At 36.7% G+C, this 21,418-nt stretch overlaps 3 protein-coding genes across 4 annotated transcripts in view; all 3 read left to right on the top strand.

Annotated features, from left to right (window-relative positions):
- The window catches only part of LOC133839295 (eukaryotic translation initiation factor 4E type 2), a 54,997-nt gene that overhangs the window by 11,351 nt on the left and 22,228 nt on the right, over positions 1–21,418 (top strand). The window lies entirely within an intron of this gene.
- Positions 1–21,418, top strand: part of LOC133839293 (syntaxin-1A) — a 48,248-nt gene that overhangs the window by 8,068 nt on the left and 18,762 nt on the right. The gene's annotated exons all lie outside the window — the stretch shown is intronic.
- Positions 15,700–21,418, top strand: part of LOC133839288 (heat shock protein 68-like) — a 39,342-nt gene continuing 33,623 nt past the window's right edge. Inside the window, exon 1 of the mRNA XM_062270714.1 lies at positions 15,700–15,703. The gene's annotated coding sequence lies outside the window, so the exon portion shown is untranslated. The remainder of the gene's footprint in view (positions 15,704–21,418) is intronic.

The following is a 21,418-nucleotide window of genomic DNA, read 5'->3' as shown; positions in this document are numbered from 1 at the left end:
AGTATATTTTTTGTATATTATTGTATAAAACATACAATTGAAATATATGTTTGGTATATTATAATATATAATATACAATTGAAATATACATTCTGTATATTTTTAGTACAAAATGTAAGATTGAAATAAATTGTTGGTATATATTTTAGTATTTAATGTATAATTGATAATTTGTTTGGTATGATTTAGTATGAAATATATAATTAAAATATATTTTTGGTATATTATAGTATAATATGTGTAATAGTGCTATAATATACTAAAATATATATTTTAATTATATATTGTATTCTGTAATGTACTGAAAATATACAACATATGTATGCTTTAGTATATTTTAGTATAGTATGTTAGAGTAATTGTACTTAAATATACTAAAAATACTGTTATGACTAAAGTAATTGAATATATTTTGCTTTGGAATGCTTTTAGACTATGTTTTATAAGATCTTTAAGTGTTTCTGTAGCGCAAACACCTCGTCAACTCATCTGTAGTGTATCTGCAATTGCGGCATTCCTGACCAGTTTTTGTTTTTAGCCAACACACACACACACACTTGAGTTTGATGACTGCTGCAGTGCAGCACAGGGCACAGACAGTTGAGTTCGTTCGTCTGGCGCCTCGAAACTGCTCGCTTCATGTTTGTGCCACACCTGCCCCTATATTTAGGAGGCAAGAAGAACGCGTCATGAAATCAATTTATGTATGTATTTAGCTTTTGTGTGTGCTGTGTGTTTACTCATTTTTATTACCCGGTGTTGGCCAAGACCAAGAGCACGATGGCCAGCGATTTTTGCCATTTCACTAGGCTCCGCTCTTAACCTTCCTCTCTCTTTCTAACCCTTCGACTGTCTGTCAGTCAGTCTGGATATTTCTATTTGTTCTTTCTATCACTGATGAGTCATGAACTCTGTTAGCTTCAAGTGCTGTTTGGCTGTTTAGCTGTGGGACTTTTTTTTCTCTTTTTGTGTTTTTGCTGTTGATTGCATTCAATTGATTCACTTTTTTTTAGTTGTTGTTGTTGTTGCAAAAATAACTCACTCGTGCAGTCAAAAGTCATTGGCTTGCAACACATGTGAGGAGACCATTCAGCTGTCAACTTACAACTTGTTGGAAAACTTTTACTCTTGCCGCTTGACCAGGCTAAAAGAGGAAAGTGTGTGTGCCTGTGTGTTGGAAAGTTTTTCCTGTTTTCGTAATATGAATATCTCGAAAAACGAAAAAAGAATCGATTAGAGCACAACTTGTGCAGATTGAATTGTAAATGCCTTGTTTTTTTTTGTGACTATCTCAAAGAAAGAACCATTAATCAAATCCAGTAGATTTCCTGTATATTTATTTTGGCCAGGCCGAAACTCAATTTGAATCAACTGTGGCATTCTTTTTCTAGCCTCCTCTTCTCTATGTTTATCGATTTTCTCTGCTCCTGAGAGTAAACAATTTTGTTAATTGAAAACAAATTTTGAGCGAAGCAGCAACAGGACGTGGAGAAATGTACACGGCCCATGGGTCCAATCGATGTGACCAAACATTCTACATATGTACATAAGCACCTAGGCAGCTGGCGAACGAACGAACGAAGAAGAAGAAGAAGAGAGTGTGAGGTTATGTGTGCGTTTCGTATGCCTAAAAAAAAGGCAAAGTTTGCAAAACTATTTAATTGCCTATGTGGCAAGAACAACAAGCTATAGTTGGGCAATCTTTTTGTGGACACCCTGTGTGAGTAGAGAACAAAAGAGGGGTAGTTATAAATAAATAGGTTAACTATAGATTCTATTATTATGTTCCTTTTCGAAGCCCGATTTAACTATAGATTCTTATATTCATATTTTTCTGTTCAAGGTTAACATTCAACCGCAATAAAAAGCAAAGCAAATTAAAGTTGATTTCGAATAGCTAAATATAATTTATTTCTGTGCTATACTTAAAACAATGACCACTTTTTGTCGTATTAATATTTATGCACATGACATTTCGTGAATCATTCAAAGTGCGATAATTAAAATGCGATGCAAGTCAGCTTCAAGCTTGTCAAGCTTCAAATGTTCACAGTCAGAAAGACGCACATGATGTTGTCATATCTTTGTTTACCTTAATGGGTTGTGTTAAACATTAAGTTAATACGCCCTTCTACCTGGCGAACACAGCCAGGTTTATTAAGTAAGAAAGCTACAGTCGAGTGTGCTCGACTGTGAGGTACTTGCTACCCGTTTTGAAATAAAGCAAAACAGTGCGGTACTATTCGTAAAATATACTAAATGATATGCCGCAAAAATACTAAATTGATGCCAAATATTTTTTTAATATACCGAATTTATATACCGCAAAATTAATAAAATATACCGAAGGCCATATTTGGTATATCGATAAAGTCCTACATTTGAAATATACCATGAAAGACAAAACATACTAAATTGACAGCCAAAGTAGCGAAAACCTGATTGTAGAAGGCGTTCTTTGCCATTCAAAAGTTTTTTTTAAATAACTTCTACAATTTATCTTATCACAACCTAATTCAGGAATCATAAATACTATATTCTTTTATTGTGTGTACCCAAATTCGCAGTTCAAGCTACAAAATTGCCGATTTGCGGGGTGAAAGTGTGCGAGGCAACAAATTGAAACAAACTTGATTTGCTTCCAAACATTACAAGTGCTGTCAAAAAAAATTATATCACTATCTTTTATAGTCTCTGAGATCTAGGTGTTTATAAGGATGGACAGACAGACGGACGGATATCAAATCAAGCATAAAGTATAAACTTTATGGGGTCGTGGATGCCTCCTTTTGCCTTCTTTTCCTGCAGTCACAAAGTTAGAATACCCTTCTACCAAATGGGTAGCGGGTATAAAAACGTGGCTAGAACACGCCGCTGAAGCGAACAATACCAGCACACATCTTGACCCTTTTTATTTGGTAGGTTGGTTGGTTGGTCGGTCGTTCGTTCGGTTCAGTTCATTCGCCCAGAACCTTGAGCGGGCCTCCCACCTGGGCGCGGCCCTTGGCACATTATACGTGTATGTGTATTTAATGTTGTTGCAACAACAACAACAACAACAGGAGTGAATAATATAAACCGTAACTGGACTGTTAACGAGCAGCCCATTTAAAATAGCAACGAGAGGCCGAGAAAGGCAGTTTTTCGGCGGATCGGTTTAAAGTTTGGGCCAAAAGTTCGAGTGTTCTGTGTGTGAGTGTGTGTGTGTGGGGTTTTTTCCATGTAATTTTCTTTCTTTTTTCCAGGTGGGGTCATGAGTTCTCTTTGTTGTTGTTGTGGAAGTGGAAGTGATTTTTTTTTTACTTGTTGTGGGGCGCAACGAGGCGAGTAAAGAAAATTTTCCACAATTTTGAAGTCGACATTTTTATGCATTGAAATTCCCAACATACAACTTCAATTTGCTTTTCTCTTTATTGTCGTTGGGTGCTTCAGATGTTTTTTGGCAAAGATAAAGTCGAGTTAACGTTAAAGAATTCAGAAGCTTTTAGGCACTGTCATGCACATTTGGTAATTGCTCAAAGGATGCCGCAGGACAACAGTTGAGGACAATTGTGTGCAGAAATTTAGTTTATTTTAGATTCGATTAGTAGCTTTTAGTTGTTCTCGTTGTTGTTGTTGTCACGACCTTGCCAGAAGGCTTAATTAAAGCGAGCAAAGCTCTCCACAAAAGCTGCACAAATTGCAAGCTCATTTGCATTCGCACTCTGCAAACTTGGCCCCAAAACCACATCAGCAACAGCGCAATCAACGAAAAAGCGTTGACTAATTACAGTTGATGGAAGAGGGAAAGGGAAAGGGAATGAGATGGTAAAAGATGTGGGGAACGGGTAAAGGGCAAAGCAACAGCTGTGACCCTCGACAGAACCCAAAAATTGTGGCAAACTGTTTTTGATGAAGGTGAAGCAGAAATCCTTAGCGACTCTGGACCAAAGCAAAGTCTTTTGTTTAGCAACAGGCAACAAAACAAGGACGACGACGACGACGACAAAAGTCCTTTTATCCCGAAGGCATAAATCACATTTACCATATGTAAATAGAACAAGCTGCTCCTTTCCTTTCGAAAGAAGTAAGAAAGATGAGTGAATACTGAGAAATATGTTCACAACATTAACTATTCAGTTGACGTTATAAAAGCTGGCTTCAACTAGGATTAAAGCAAAGCTTCTTAGTTGCAAGAAGCAAAAAAAAAGTAAGCGTTGCATACTTGCAGGCGCTGCCATTTAATTACAACGAAATTCAAGTTTGAGTGAAAATCAGCTAAGAGCATTTCTGATTTGTAATCGCCTCGTTCTCTATCACTTTGCAGCTTATCCCTTCTCACTCTCTCCACTTTATCTTATCACTTCACAGCTCATCTCCGTCGCAGTCTTCTTCTTCTCTGCCTTTCCCCTTTGCCATTCGCCTTTGCACGTGGCTGCGGGATGTTCAGTGTCTGTGTAGCGTGTTTTACTCAGTTTTTCTGTTCTTCCTCCTCCCCTGCTTCTTCCTCCTGCTTGTTCACAGTAACTCGTTAGTTTGCAATGCTGCGGTTGCCTTGACTGGCAGCTTGTTGTTGTAGTTGTTGCTTTAGCTTTTATTGTTTCGTCAGGCAGTTGCACTTTTCGCCCAAAGTGAAATGCAATTGTCGAAAGTGTGTTTCATTTTTGGACTTTTATTAAAAGCGCAAATGCAATTGGTTGGTTAGATGGAGATGGAGATATGCCAGGGATTCACTAGTCTTATTTAATACGTCCAGCTCTCTCGTACAGCACTTTTGCAGCACTCTGCCATTGCATTACATAATAATAAATTCAACAGTTTTTATCACAGTTTCTCTTTTCTGGCATTCCGACATTCCTTTTGATTCATCGTGTCGTGTTGAACGACGCCGACATTAATTAAAGATGCTTGCAAGCTGCAACGGATAGATGACGCCCGCCGCAAATATTTAAAGTTTTCAATCTTTGCTTTACCCTATCGGCATCAGCTTATATTACATGCCGTTGTGCAGCCCTGATTGCTGCTCAACAACGGTCTCATTAATTTTACAACAATACTAAAGCCCAAGAAAAAAGAAGGGGCGAAAGAAGAAAGAATGTAAAAGCAGCATTGTTGTATTTACAACAAACTCATAATGCTGCTTTTATGCAAAAGTTTTTTTTACTGTATATTTTGTGTGTATTTTGTTGCCGCTGCTGTTGTCTCTTCTTCTTCTTTTTTGTTTTTGCAATGGGGCCCAATTTGTCCAGTGCGTTTCCTGAGGGCGTTTTTGGGGGCGTGGCGTAATGCTGCTGCTGCTGCTGCCTGACTGTCGACTTCCTTCCGTTCTGGTTCCGGTTTCTGGCTGCCACTTTTATGCAGTAAATAAAACTTAAACAGCAACAGCTCTGACAATAACAACATTTTTATTACAAATGAGCAGCACATGTGTGTGCACGCGTGTGTGCGTGTGTGAAGGACTGCCAACTGACGCTGATTGAACGAAACTTCAGTGTGGCGCTGACATCATATTTATTTTATTTGATTGTTGTTCAACACTTGCAACTCGCCGGCCAAATCAATGGGCGAACATAAAAGTTTTGTTGTAAAATTCATTCACAAGCCAAATGGCAAAAAAGGGCTGCCAACAACACAGTAGACAACAATAACAACGATAGCAGCAGCAGCAGGCGGCCTGCGTAAGCGTCGACGTCACCGTTAACGTCAACTGCGACTGCGGCGTCGACATCGAAAGCGACGCTGTCGTCTCGGTCACAATGTCAAACATAGCGTTGTACAGTGTACACAGAGCAGCACAATAAAAGGATGGTTGAATCCGCACACGCTCACATACTTGCTCAGCAAAACGGAGTTCGACATGCGCCTACAAGCGAATGTTGCTGCTCCCCCTCTCACTCACTTACTTCTCCCCCCCTTCTGTGTGCCCGCAAGCAACTAATCCATTTCGCTTGCTATTTTTAACATGCGCAACAACAACAACAAGAGCAAATCAAAAGCTGAAAACACGCACACACACACATGCTGAGGAAGGCCTCACACGCATAGGCCTCTCTTTTTGGGCTTTGGGCTACAGTTTTTGTTGGTACTCAAATGCTGAGTTGAGTTGAGCTGAGCTGAGCGCATGGCGGCACCCCCCACCACATACATATTATGCGAGCTTTCGCTCTCTCACGACTCGTTTTGTGTGCTCTCTCCAGCAACCTCGCTATCTTTTGCTGCTCTCTCTCTTCTTCTCTCTCGCTTTCAATTGCTGTATGTGTGTGTGTTTTTGAATTGTCATTGTTGGCGCACAGTGATTCATTTACAACTGCGATAAAAGATTATTTTGGAAATCCCTCTGCATATAAATTTAATTTGCTATCAACTCTGTCAGTCATTGATAAAAAAAAACAAAACATAGCACATAGTATATAGACTTGAAGGAATGTAGTATATATTTCATTTGTTGTATGTAAGCTGCGGACTTTCTAATGCTTACTTGCAAATTAGTGCGAGTATCCGTAACCACTGTGCCGCGTTATTGTTATTGTGCTTGTGGTTGTTTTCGAGTGTATAGCATTGTGTCAGTGTGTTTGGGTGTACATGATATTTTTTTGTGTGCCACTGTGTTAATTTTCACACACAGTATACACAACAGACACACACATACGTACGCACACATGCATATACTTGAAATGGAGACAAGCAGCCAAAAAAGCACACCACAGGCAAACAACTTCTGTCGCCAGCAATGTTCTCAAAGGTCCAAGAGCCTACCTATCCTTCCTCTCTGTCCCCCTTGGCCCCTTGCTTCGCGCGATTGCCCATTCCGCCTTTGCTTTTGCCTTCCTTGTTGCCCACTGACTTCCTGTCATGTCGCGTGCGAGTTTTTGCGTGTGTTTGTATTTTGGTTACACTTTTTGTTTTTTCTCCACTCTACACTTATACTTATACACACATGTATGTGTGTGTGTGTGTATTCATGTTGTGTTGCCTACATGCTTTTGTTTTGCCATTTTTACTGCTTTAGCTGTTCTTTTCATGTGCAGCTGTGTGTGTGTGAGTTTAATTGCTGTGCTCAGAAGTAGGCTACAAATTTTCAGCAGCAATTTGACAGCCTTAATACCTCCCTCTTCCCTCTTCCCCATAAACAAAGCGCTATATTTATAACACGTGCCCAGCTAGCAACTCGATTGCTTCCCCGCCAATCCCTTTATCCTCTCTCTCTCTCTCTCTCTCTCTCCATATTTGTGGCTAATCAGATTCAACCTGACCAGTTTCAGTTACTGCTCAGATTTTGTCCAAATTCGCTTTGCACTTGCGGCAACAATCGCATTATCTAGCAAGTGGGGCGTGTTGGCCACCAGTAGGCGTGGCAGTTCTTCTTCGCTAGCTGCTGCATTAATGCGGCTTCAGCTTTGGCTCCCAACGACGACAAATGCCATCGCTTATCGCCTCGAGCATATCATTTAATTTCCACATTATTTGTCACACAGTCTCAGGAGGGGGGAGAAACAGGGGAGAAGGGAGGTGCTAGTGAACTAATCTGGCCGCTGGCAAACATAAAATGTGCTATTAATTAGTTTTTCCGATGCCGCAATACCAACAAAAGCGCACAAAACTTTTGCTGTCCCTACAGAAAAGAGACAGAGAAAGAGTGAAAGAGAGAGAGAAAGCAGAAGAGCAGTTTTCCAGCATATTTTTCTGTCGTTTCATTTTCGCTATCTGTGCACATGACTTGACTAGTTGTTGTTGTTGCTGTTTTTGGCTGTTGCCTTACACATTTGTCCTTTGGGGTGCAATTAAGTTTGACACTAAATTACATTTCATGCGCTGGCCAAAAGTGAAATTAATCATACGCCACGTGGGTCGGTGGCACACGCAAAAATTCAACAACAATTACTCAACTGGACTCAACGGGGTGACTCAGCCACGCCCAGGTGAAAGCGTTGTCCACTTAAAAGGGCTGTCTCGATTGATTGATTGATTGACTGATTGATGCGTTGCGTTGTGATGCACAACAGACAGACTGTAAACGACACCACGTTGTACAGCTTAACGAGTACACACTGTAGCCGTGTTGTTATCTCTGCTGCCAATTTGCATTTGGCTTAAGTTCTTAACATAAAGCTCACGTCATATCTTCTCAGACCCGGTTTGCGCTCGAGTTCAATGCACGTTTCGCACCTTGGCAATAGACTCGCTATTGACTTGGTTAAACAACTTGTGTGTGTTTTTGTGGATAAGCGACGACAATAAACGTGAAGTCAAAACTGTCTTTTATTCATTTCAAGGGCAGCGCATATCAAATTGTTTAACGACTTTTGTGTTTTTTTTGTTTTTTGGTTCTCACCTTGCTGATTGTTATTCGTAGATTGCAAACTCTGAACTCCACTCTCGACTTTCATCAGTCAAAATTTACAATTTACAAGCTTTTGGCCTTAAATGATAATATATGACGCATCGTTCAGTTGATTTACATGTATTCAATCTCAATCTCACTCTCTGTCTCTGTCTCTGTGCCATCTAATGAGTTTTTCTTTGTGCTTTGTGCATACAAACATACACATATTATATTTTATTTTTTTCTGTTCTCTCTCTCTCTCTCACGCTTTGCGGTGTCAAGTTTATTTTGGGGCTGTCAACAGAGATTTGGCGTCAGCCAACTGGGGATAGTAACCAGATTACTCCTCGCTTTGTCAACGCCCCCAGCGCGCGTATTTTCTTGTGTCAACTTAATGGAATTGTTAATGTCAGTCGTGGCCCGCTGAACACTGAATACTCTCAGTCTGTCTGCTCTACATATTTGTAATTTTACTTTCACAAATCGCACAAATTGAATTCCTCCAGCACAGAGCACAAAAAAAAAGTGCAGCAAAGTTGAAGCTGCTATCAAAACAGCCTTGGGGATGATAACCAGGCCAAGGGATGCTCCACAGCCTGATGATGGCTACTTAAAGCCGCATTTGTGCATCATTTACAATAATCGCCTCGCATTGTCCGCCTTTCAGTCTCTCTCCCTCCCTCTCAGCTTTCCCTTCACCCACATCATTAAAAGCACATTCTGTGGCGCTGACTTTGTGTTTGTTATTGTCGTTGTTGGCGGCACTTAATGGCAGCAACAGCAGCATCAGCAGAGAGAACAGCAAAGTCAGACCACAGTGGAGATTGCAATTGAATATGCCCAACATATCAGCCATTATTATGGGCTTAGCAAAATATAATCCCAATTGATACTTTTAAGTTGATTACACCACACGAATCTCTCTCTCTCTCTCTCTCTGCTTTTGTAATCACACACAGAGTCCGAAAAAATAACTTAAGCTGTCTCGAGAGCGCCCTAAGGGAATGTTCAAAGGATAGAGTTGCAATTTTAGATGTTTGCAGATATTTGTTAGTTTGTTATTTGTAAACATGCAAGGAAAGAAAGTTGCTGGTGATGAAATGTGGTATATAATAATAAAAATATAGTATATACTGGAGAAACACAGTATATACTTATAAAATATAGTATATATTGATGAAATATGGTATATAATGATAAAAAAATATAGAATATACCAATAAAATACAGTATATTATGCTGAAGTGCAGTATATAATGATCAAAATATGTTATATACTGATGATATATAGTATATAATGGTTAACATTTAGTATATACTGTTGAAATATAAACTGATAAAATATAGTATATACCAATAAAATACAGTATATAATGATGAAGTATAGTATATTATGATGAAAATATAGTATATACTGATAATATATAGTATATATTTATGAATTATAGTATATAATGGTTCAAATTTAGTATGTACTGTTGAAAGTATATTATATTTACTAATAAAATACCGTATATACTGATAAAACATAGTATGTACCTTTAAAATATAGTATATACTGTTGAAATATAGTATAAATAGGGGGAAAAATAGAAACGAAATACTGAATAAAAAATGCTAGTGTTGAAGAGATTTATTTGCTCAAGTATTATACTTTAGTTTATTAATATTTACCAACCAAGTTGCTGATAACAAAAAGTCTGGCATATGAAGTATACGTATACTTCAAAGTAGATGCTTTAAATATCAAGTATACTTCATGGTATCCCTATTTTAAAAACTCAAATAAAAAATGCCAGTAATAAAAAAAAACTAAGTGCCTAACTTAGTTGCGAAAGTTGAATATCATATTTTCTTGTTTTAAAGACCCTTGTTAGATGTTTCAAACTATGATGCACTTTATTTATCATATTTAACTAAAAATATGCCAGCGTTGAAAATGATTAAGTGCAAAACTTAGTTGGCAAAGTTTTTGTGTACTATTTCCATACTTCATAATTATTTCTAATTAAAGTAGCTGACGGAAATATCAAGTATACGTGCTACCAAGAAATTTTAAACTATCATATACTTCATCTTAAATATTTAAGTATGAAGACGTTAGTGTTGAAAAGTGAAAAACTTTCTTTGCTAAGTTTTAAATTTTATTTTCTAACTTTACAAATATTTTGTTAATAAAATAGCTGGTGAAAATATCAAGTATACGCGATGTTAAGCACTCGCTTTAAGCTGTTTAAAGCACAAGCTAGCTGATGCTTCATGACTTCATTTGTTTTCCACGCTCTTGTCAGTTTTAGGCCATTTTCACTGTATCTCTGTTACCCACACATCGCAAACTTGTCTTTATTTATTGTATGTGTGTGTGTGAAGGGTTTTTATGATGCCTTGATGTCCTTTTTGTAGTTTATCGCTGTCGGATTTGTGAGAGATAAACGCATTAAGAACTCGGGAACCGAGTTCTGAAAAACAACAAATCCAATTAATTATGCAATGAAATGTGAGTCGCATAATTCATTGTTTATTTTTAGTCTCGTTTTTTTGCTTTACTTTTCGTTTCGTTTCTTGTATTTTAATAAATTAAATTAAATTGAAGTGCAAACAAATTGCGAGTTCTCAAGCGACGCTTTTATTGCATTTGCATTCGTTACCAGAACAGTTGTTGGCGCCGTCAATCATCATCATCATGATTATTATTATGAAGATTATGAAGATTATCAGCATTCGCACTGTGTGTGTGTTTTTTTGACCGCCGCTTTGAGGCAATTTGTTTTCATTTAGGCCGCCCAAAAAAAAAGAGAGAACAACTGTAAGAAAAGGAATAATAAAAAGCAGCGAGAAAATATGAAACACGTTTTCGGATTCGCTGCACGAACAGAAACGAGGACACGAAAGCGAAAGGGGCTAATCAAAGGAAAACCCGAATTCAGGATCCTGAATCCATGAATCCTGAATCCTGAATCCAGGGGATCGTTGTCCCTCTGCTTATCAGAATTGTTTGCTTTAGTTCTTCTTTATTTTTTCTGTTTTTTTCTTGCGCTGCCGCCTCGACAATCTCTGACAAGCCTCAAGTACGTGGCGTTTGTAATTTGCTTTTTGGCCATTTGTCGTTCGTTTTTGGTCCTTTGGTCCTGCCACTGACTGTGGTTTACGGTTGTGGTCCCGTATCCAGCTTCTAACGCTGCTTTTCCTGCTGCTGCTGCTGACAACGCCACTTTCTGTATTGGGGCAATAAAAGTGTTTGTTATTTTTTGCTGCTCCTGCTGCCAGCTGCTGTCGACCCAAAGGCATTTTATGTTATGGCAAGCACACGCACCACTTGCCATCATCACCTACTCCACCACGAAATGAGCAGAGACCAAGACTGAGACCGAAAGAGAGAGACTAGCAATGAAAAAGACCGCCACAACAATTATCACACGAGTCTCGTCTCCAAATGTTTATCAAGTATATATTTTCATGCTTGTTTTCTTTGCCTCTTTTCCTCCCCAATCTCAAATGCCGCATTAATTCTATAGTTATGTTCTGCATTTCATTCGTGTTTCCACAGCTGCCCAAATGTTATTTCACAACTCGAATCGCATAAAATCTTCCCCACAAAATGCCGCATAAATTAAATGCTACTGTTTGAAGTTTCATTTCAACTAATTGCCAACTGACAAAATAACAATTTAGATTTGCAAATTAACTGCACAATTTGTAAAACAAATAAGATATAATACAGCATCAATGTTTTGGTTTATTATGGGATAGTTAACATAAATAATTTAATAAAATATTCCATTTTATCTAATGAAAATTAAAAAGTGGTCTGTTGTAAAAATAATAATATCCAAATTTATTTGAATGACAATAGTATATGAAATTATTGAATATATTAATATGCAATCAAATTCACATTAATTATCCGTACACATTAGAAAAAATTAATTGAAAATATTTCATTTTAACTAACGAAATGAAAACAAGTAAAAAAAGGAGTGAGATACCTGCTACACATTCTGAATAAAAACAAAACAGTAAGGTATTATTCTTTAAATATACCAAACAATATACCACAAAATACCAAACATATATCAACTGTTATATTCGGTATATTTTAATAAGCTTCCCGCTTCTAATTTTGAATAAAAGCAAAACTTGGAATGAATTTTATAATTACCAAATTAATATATTACAAAAAATACTAAGCAAAAAATATACCAAATAATATATTTAGTATATTTCTATACACCTCCCATTTTAATTAAAAGCAAAACTGTGCGGGTATTTATTTTAAAACATACGAGTGTAATATACCACAGGCTATATTTGATATATTAATATCATACAGCATTCATAATATACCACAGAGTGCCAAATATACCAAATTGTCAGTCAAAGCAACAAAGAAAGACCCGTTTTTGTCCTTGCAAAAGTATTTCTTAAATAACTTCTACAATTTGTATTATTTTGTTATTATTGTCTGCTACTTTTCAATATCTTAATAAATAAATAATGATATTCTTATCATTCTTGAATAAGAATTATAAAGTAGCTTCACTTTAAACTGTTGTATAATCAATTGCGAAAACATTTCCCAAAAGGAATTCCAAGTTGATTCCCAACTTAACTTCAACGCAATTTGTTTTAAAGAATAATCTTTTGATAATCTTCTGTATAGCTACAAACTATGCGCATTCATTATTCATGCACAAGAAAAGGAATAAATTAAATATTTCTATCTCCTAACGTATTCCATGTTTATATTAATAGTTTTGCGTAAGATTTTTCGTTGCCGTCTCCTGCTTAAATTCATATCTTAAATCTTGCAGCACCTTAAAGAGAAAACTTTGCTTTAGTAATGGGTTCTTTTTTAGGGGGGGAAAAGGGTCATCTACTTCTTCTATGTGAGCAGATACTGTGTACACATACATTATGAAGCACTGTTTTCTTTTTTTTTGGTGGAGGGCGGAAACTTTGTGCCTGCCGTTAAAGGATGACACAAGAGCTCAACTCCTTTGCTCTTTGCTTTTCGGTGTTCTGTGTTCTCTGTTCGTAACGTGTGCGTGTCATAAAACCTGTCGCCCCATAGACGACGACCTTGGTGCTGCCAAAGACGCCGAAAGACGACGACGACGATGAACAATAACAACAAAAATGGCAAAAACGAAATTGCGCGATGCCGTTTAGCAGACTTGTGACTCTCTGCTACACTTATGTAGATTGTGTATTGGCCTTCGAGGCGAAACTCAATTTGCATTACATCTCGCGCCATAATATTTTATGTAAACAAATAGATATTACATTTATGGTAAGCAAAAGGCAGATAGCAAAAGAGGAAGCAGAAGGCCACACTTCTAATTTCCAAGTCAAAACAAATTGGGGAAAAGTTGAGTGTGATAGACTTTTAGGCACTCGTTAAATATGTTAAAGGGATCAACATGATCAGTAATTGAAATTACCTTCTTGATTTGAGATTCTGCGTTTGACAAATTTGCAAACTTAAAATAAAAATATGTTCTTGAAATTCAAGAATTGTCAATCTAGAATTCTAGGATTTTAATTTTACTGTAAGAGTTCCATTTGAATGTTATTTAAAAATGCTTCAAGGTGATTTTATGTAACAAACAACTCAATCAACACTAACTAAAAACTAGCATAAAAATCTAACAATATATCTTTAGTTCGTTTTCAATGATATGTTTCCAATTTGAGCTATGAATATATTCTTGAATTTCATGTGTGATTCAAGGTGATTTTATATAACAAACAACTCAATCAATATTAACTGCATAGACAGAGAATTGACATACTAAAAGCTAGTATAAAATGTATGTTGATTTTAAAGTCTTTATTGATATATGTACAATCTTAAAATATGATATATAATAATGTATTTCAAGTGTAGAAAATCTATACTTGTTAAAGAATTTTGATTTTCATTAAAGAATTTATTCTCTGGCTTAAATTTTTACATAATTCGAGATGATTCAAGATAATTTTATATAGCAAAGAACTCAATCAATATTAACTACAGAGATAAAATATAATCTAATAATAGCTAGGATAAAATGTATATTGAGATGATAGTTTTTATTAATATATATGCAATCTTATAAAATGATATATAATATTGAATTTAAAGTTTGAAAAATCTGGAATTATTAAAGAATTTTGATTTTCATTAAAGAATTTATTCTCTGGCTTAAATTTTTACATAATTCGAGATGATTCTAGCTTGCTTCGAGATGATTTTCTGTGTATTTATATTCTACCTTGGCTGCCGCTCTGTCTTATCGCTTTATTGTTGAGCAATAAAAGTATTGAAGCATTCGCTCGTGTTTGGCAGAAAACAACTTCATTATAAAGAAGAGAGTTCTTCAATCTTCGACGCAAGCATTTTATTGCCGCCCCCCGCCGAAACTTTTGATTAGCTGCTGTCATTTCTCATATGCTGTCAATCTGCAGCCCCTTCTTGGAGTTCTCTTCTCGCTTCATTGGCGGCATTTGTTTTGTTTTGTTTTTGGGGCTGGCATATAAAAACAATAACACGAAATGCGCCATGGCTGATTGACCCATCGTAAATCTCTCACAGCGGGCGATCCACGCGGCGTATAAGTTATATTTCTTAGCTCTCCCTTCTTTCCTGTTGTTTGCGCTCCGACGAACAGCCGCAAAGAAACAAAAAAAAAAAGCAGGCAACGCAATGTGAAGAGGGGAAAGAGACGCCTATTAAAAACGGCTGCCTGACCTTTAACTTGGCTATTTTCGTATACACACAGAGACTTCTTTGGTATGTAAAAGGAGCTCGTTACTGAGGCTGAAGCTGAAGCTGCTCTGCCTTGTTGTAGGCTCGAGGCACTTGTAACTTTGCACATAAATTAACTGGCAAAAGGACAGCGAGCGACAGCTTCGGCTTTGGCTTCAACTTCCAGTTCAGCTTCCTCTCAGTCAGGAATTTTTGCTGCTTGTAAACTTATCTTGTAATTACAAAGCGCACCGTTGTTTTCTTCCTGTGAGTTCCAGTTCTTGCTCTTGTCTCTGCTTTAATTACACAAACGCAATTAATCAGCAACATTTTTTGAGAGTAACCAAAAGAAAAACACATCTCAACTTTGTCAAGCGCCAAAAGTTTAGCGCATAAAAATTCTCGCAACTTTCCAGTCTTTTAGTTTTCTGTTAGTTTTCTTTTTACGATGCTTCAAATTTGTCTCATGTGAGTGAAGCTTATTTTATATAGCATCGATTGATACACTTTCCCAGCTCGTTCGACAAACTGGTTAATAAAATGCAAGTACCATTTAAAAAGCGAGTGTAAAGGGGAATGATTAAATTTGCCACATTACGTATACGACGCATATTTGCATGAATTTGCATTTGATAAATATTTAAATAGCGCACAATAACAAAAGGTCAAATCAGCTTGAGCTTTATTTATTAAATGTTTTTCTTTTCGTTTCTCCTCTTTCTGTTTTTTTCTGTTCTTTCTTTTTTTGTTCTTTGTTGATTGTTTGCATTTTCCATGCGATATTGGGGGAGCTTAAATTTGATTGCAAGCCAGATTAACTGGAATCGAATCGATTGACTTTTCATATCATCAACCGAAAATGTTGTGTAACAGCTTGCCATTGTTATAACGAGGGACAAACCGAAGTTAATCCAGTTTGCTATAATTTCAGTCTCTCTCTGGGGATTTTCCAGCACTCGCATTTTTCATATTTCATCGAGTTGTCAGAACTAAATGCAGACGGAGCGTTATAAACGATGTGCTCTGCTTTTCGCACACTATTACTTTTCGCTCTCTCTCTCTCTCTTTATGCAAAAACAATTACAAAAAGCCACGCATAAATTCATAAAATGCCAAAGGAAAAAGCTGACAGGCGCAAAAATAATGATATCATGCGTATGTATGTACTCTAAACTCTTACACCCTTATGCAAATGATGCGACGGATAGTTAAAGGTGACTTCAGTCAGTCCTCTGACTCCTCCTCCTTTCCCCCTTCCCCACTGGCCCCTTGACCCACATAACACGCCGAGTCCTTGTGCGATTTATAGACTCGACTCACATGGAACACACACAATTTGTGTGTCTGCTTTTCTATAATTTCAGGTTAATCATGTCAAATTTAATAACGCCATTTTATGCTTGACGTACTGGGGAAAATATATTATATATACCATTTTTATAGACTTGCTCTTTTGCTTAGCTTTGAACTGAAATATTGCTGAATTATGTAATAAACTCGCATATTGGTAAAATTCTATTCAGTTGGACTGCAGATGAAAGAATTTGATATGCTGGGTTGACAATCTGGTATATTTAGTATTCTATGGTATATTTAGAGTGTAGTAATATGACAATATACCAAATATAGCTATATTTTGAATGTAGTAGTATGTGAATATACGAAATAAAGCTATATTTTAGATGTAGAAGTATATCAATATTCCTAGTATAGCTTTCAGTAGCTTGCAATATTAATTTGGTATTCTATGGCATTTTTCGAATGCATTAACTTACCAAATAAAATTCTTAGTAATCTTTGGTATATATGTATTTGGTATTCTCAGGTATATTTTAAATGCAGTAGTATACCAATATACCAAATATAGCATTTCATTATTTTCAATACATTCATTTGGTATATTTTGAAAGGAATAGTACATTAACTTACCAAATAGAGCTTTCAGTATATTTCGGTATAATATTTTGGTATATTTTTCTCATACTATGGTATATTTCAAGTGTAGTAGTAAAACTTTCAGTATATTCGAATATACTCTTAAAGTGTTATATACTGATTTTCATAGTCTCGCTCTTTTCTCAGCTTTGAACTCAAATGTGTAATTAACTAATCTATTCACAATATTCCCTACAGTTTGTTCGTCACTTGTTACACTTCTCCTCTTAGTCCTTTCTCCTTTATTAACCCAACAGTTCAGTTATATATTACGCCTATATATATTCACTTATTGCAATAGTTGGCTAATGAGCAATAACGAGCAATTACGTCTCGCCTTATGAAAAATGTTTGGCCAAGCAACATTTATTCATTTCTTTGTATGGTATATACTAAATACGATATATAGTATATGTTTTTTGGCTCTCCATAATTTGCACACTTCCTTTACTCGCACTTGGTCTTCCTCTTCCTCTTGCTGGCTTTGCATTGTGCGTAACATAATTGCTTAATGTGCAGACATAAATTTGTGAAACGTTGTCCCCGTTTTATGGGGTTCACTTTGTTTAGCTCTGCCAGCGTCGTCGCCTTTAATATGGGGCCAATTTATTGGCAATTTCTCTGCGTCATCGTCATCCAAAAGATATGTTTTATCATCCTTGTCGCTGTCGCTGTCTCTGTGTCGTGCCACGCCCACTCGCCTCCCTCTTCATACTTAAAGTCAGCAGGCGCCTGCATCATTCTTTTACAATGAGCTCGCAGAAAACTTTTCTGTACGACTTTTTCCTCTTTGCTTCCGTTTTTTTCCGCTTTTCTTTTGCGCAAAATTTCAAATTTGTCATATCAGCAGAGTTTCTTTGCTGCTTTTAGCCAAGTTCGACCCCGAAAAAGAGCGTATCGAGCAGAGCAAGTTCAGTAAATGAACAAAAATTCTCCTCCTAATCTTGTAATCTTTTAGTGCTCTCTGCTTACCTGTCGAATTCTGAGTTGATTACCTCGGGGAGGGAAATGAATTTCAGTTCAGCTTTCAGCTTTTCTGGCTGAGGGATTCAGCGCCGCATTTGCATCTGCAGCGGAAGATAACTGTACGGAAAATAGAGTGCAGCCCATAAATAATTCAAAAGCAGGCCACAGCAATGGCAACCGCAAAACACACAAAACAGATGCAGCTGTCTAAAAGCCACCCCAAAAAAAAATATGGTTTATACTCAGCCTAAAACGTTATATTACAAAAGTTGGCAAAAGTTTGTTTGCAGTTTGGCATGCTTCTCCGCTTCGAATCAATTACAGGGTATGCAACAGAAATGCGAAACAGTTTTCACATTGCGGTTGTTGGAAAAGTTCCAATTACAGATGCAGATGCAGACGCAGAGCTGTAATAAATGCATTTTCTCCACGCCATTTTCCAGCAATTGATATAAATTCAACAGCGTCCAGCGAATAAAATGAGAAAGAAAGAAAGGAGAACGCAAAAAAAAATGGGAATTTACTTTATTAATTTGACGCATGAGAAATTGCTGAAGCTGCGCTCAAAATCAATTAATAGTTGAAGCATTTTCAGTCTCCTCTCTTGTGTTTTTTCTGTCCTTCTGATGTGTGTGCAACATGTGAAAGAATGTCTGTATGTTGGGGCTTGGGGCATATCCTGGCATCCTGTTACGCCTCAAAGCACAGAGACAAGGCTTCCTTTCCTCGCTCATTTCCTCTTCCGCACGCTTCAAGTGTGTTCAAATTTCACTCAAAAGTGGCCTAGTTTTCAGCCTTAAATACCACACACAATGGAAGAGTATATTTATATTTTAAAATGGATATTACTAGAATAAACATTTGCGAATGTCTCGCTTTGTCAAAAGTGTGTGCTTTGTGAAATATTGATTGCTGCCTCTGCAAAGCTGCTTTTAAAAATGGAAACGCTTCAAATACGAGTGCTATAAATAAGCAACAGAGAGAGAGAGAGAGAGATTCATTGCATTGCCAGAGGGCAGTTAATGAGCAAACAAGTGCAACTTGAAAATGGAAATGAAAGAGGAAACAAAGGATGAGAGTAATGAAACTGCTATACAGATTGTAATGTTTATTATTTGTCACACAATTTCAATTTGAACTTTGATGTAATAATAGTTTAAGGAAGATATCGAATGGATAAAGGACAAACATAAATAAAAGTTACTACTTTTAGGTTGTTATAAAAAGAAATAGAAAAATTGTAAAGTTTATAGTGTGACCATCATTTGAGATGTGAGCGATAGTAGTCTAAAAAGTTGTCGATTACTGAAAAGAAAGAAAAATATAACGATAAGGTGAGAAGTTAGAAGAATTAAACCGAAAATTATAAAATTGAATTGTCGCTACTTTTAGCTTGTCTTAAAAAGAAATAGAAAAATTGTAAAGTTTCTTAGTTGTCAGGCGATTTACATGAGAGAAACTATCGAAATAGTGTGACCATCATTGTAAGCGATAGTAGTATATAAAAAGTTATCGATTACTGAAGTGAAAGAAAAATATATCGTTAAGATGAAAAGTTTGAATGGAATAAACGAAATGAGAGATGAAACGGAATCGAAACAAATATGAAATTGAATTGATTAAGAAGCGAATGCAAATTTATTTTTTTATCAAATGTCAAGAGTTGAAATAATATTCTCAGTTTCCTTCACTTCATTTGCAATGTATTGTCAGTCTCTTGTGTTTTTCAAATTGTTTGCCAAAATCAATATTGATTTGCGTCTAGCAAAGTATTTTCCAGCCAACGCAAAATGCAGTCTTGTCTCTATTGAGGAGCTCTTGTTTGTTCTAGTAGCAAGCATGTGAGCTAAAGAAGAGTTTTGTATACCCAAGTGAGAGAAACTCAAAGAACAAATGAAGCAATTGAGCAATATTTCGGTAATTAAACGCTGTCTTTGGCAAGTGGCAAGTGGGAAGTAGCAAGAAGCATGTGGCATGTGGCAAGCATCGAGCAACTTGTTTCGCATGTGCAAGCTGACATTTAAGATGTCTCATTTCATTTCAGGGTTTCATTCTGTATTATCTTGCTCCCTCTCTCTTTTTCTACATAAAAGCAGCTGCAGTTGCCAAAAGCTTAATACGAGAGAAAGAGTGAGAAGTAAGAGAGGGAGAAAGGGAAAGAAACACCCACTCAAAATCAATAGCTGCATTTTACGCTGTTTCATTTGCTGTCTACAATTTCATTTGCTCTCTCTCTCTTTCTCTCTCGAGAGTTGCCTTCTTCCTCTGCTCTGCGTTAAGTTGCTTTTCTTCCTGTTTCCTGCCAAATTCCGCAAACACCGCAATGCGGTGCTGTGTCCGGTCACAATGCAGTCGCATTCGCAGCTGTGGCATTCGTGTCACTTTGTCCTTGTACTTGCCACAAGTCCTTGCCTTGCGTTGCCTTGCCACAAGTTGCAAGTTGGCAACGTTCTCTGCGTGACATTCGCATAGTTATTATCATTCAATTTGTGCACCCTCCGCACGCTGCACATCATCATCCATCCTCCCCTGCATTATGCTGCTTAATTCTTATTTTTAGACAGCATCAAGTGGCTTCATTAGTGGCCAACAACTTGTCTCTCAGTCTCCTTCCTTCAGTCCAACCAAGGCCAAGACAAAGTCGTTGTCGCCGACGCCGTAGCTGGCGTCATCTTCATCGCTTAAATTATATATAAATTCATTTAATAAATTGCGACACTAATTTCAGTAATTATTTACCAAGTATTTATGAGCACTTGCAAATTTCCGCCAAAAACCGTTTGAAGCGACACATGTGTTGTATAAAAGACCCTTTCAAGGAGTGCATTAAAGCGAGTCTAATGAGAGTTTTAGAATTTGAAATTTAGTTAAAGTTAATGCAAATTTTCTTATAGTAAATTACATACATAAACTGCATTTGAGGTAAAAAACTTTTGCTGTCACATGTGTTGTATAAAAGACCCTTTCAAGGAGTGCATTAAAGCGAGTCTAATGAGAGTTTAGGAAGTAGAAATTTAGTTAAAGTTAATGCAGCTTTTGTACGTATTGTAAATTACCTACATAAACTGCATTTTAGTTGGCGTTTCTTTAATTTCCGTATACAAGACCCGTTGGTGGACTGCTTTAAAGCGGGTCTAATGAGACTTTTAAAAGCAGAAATTTAGTTCAAGTTGCTGCAGCATTTTGTACCCTTAGTATATTACCTACATTTTTAATTTGAGGCAATAAACGTTTGCCGTCACATGTCTTCTATAAAAGACCCTCTATTAAAGTAAATTAAAACGGGTCTAATAAGAGTTTAAGAAGCTGAAATTGATGTAGTTTTTCTTACAGTATTTAAGTATTTATTTCATAAACTGCACTTAAGTTGACGGTCTTTAAATTACAGGCAAAAACGTTTGTGTTGTATAAAAAACCCTTTGAAGGAGTGCTTTAAAGGGGTCTAACGAGACTTTTAAAAGCAGAAATTTAGTTGCTGTTTAGTTTAG

Source organism: Drosophila sulfurigaster, chromosome 2R (genome assembly GCF_023558435.1).
Source record: "Drosophila sulfurigaster albostrigata strain 15112-1811.04 chromosome 2R, ASM2355843v2, whole genome shotgun sequence".
NCBI lineage: Eukaryota > Metazoa > Arthropoda > Insecta > Diptera > Drosophilidae > Drosophila > Drosophila sulfurigaster.
The sequence above is the reverse complement of the archived record's forward strand: the minus strand, read 5'-3'. Positions and strand labels throughout refer to the sequence as shown.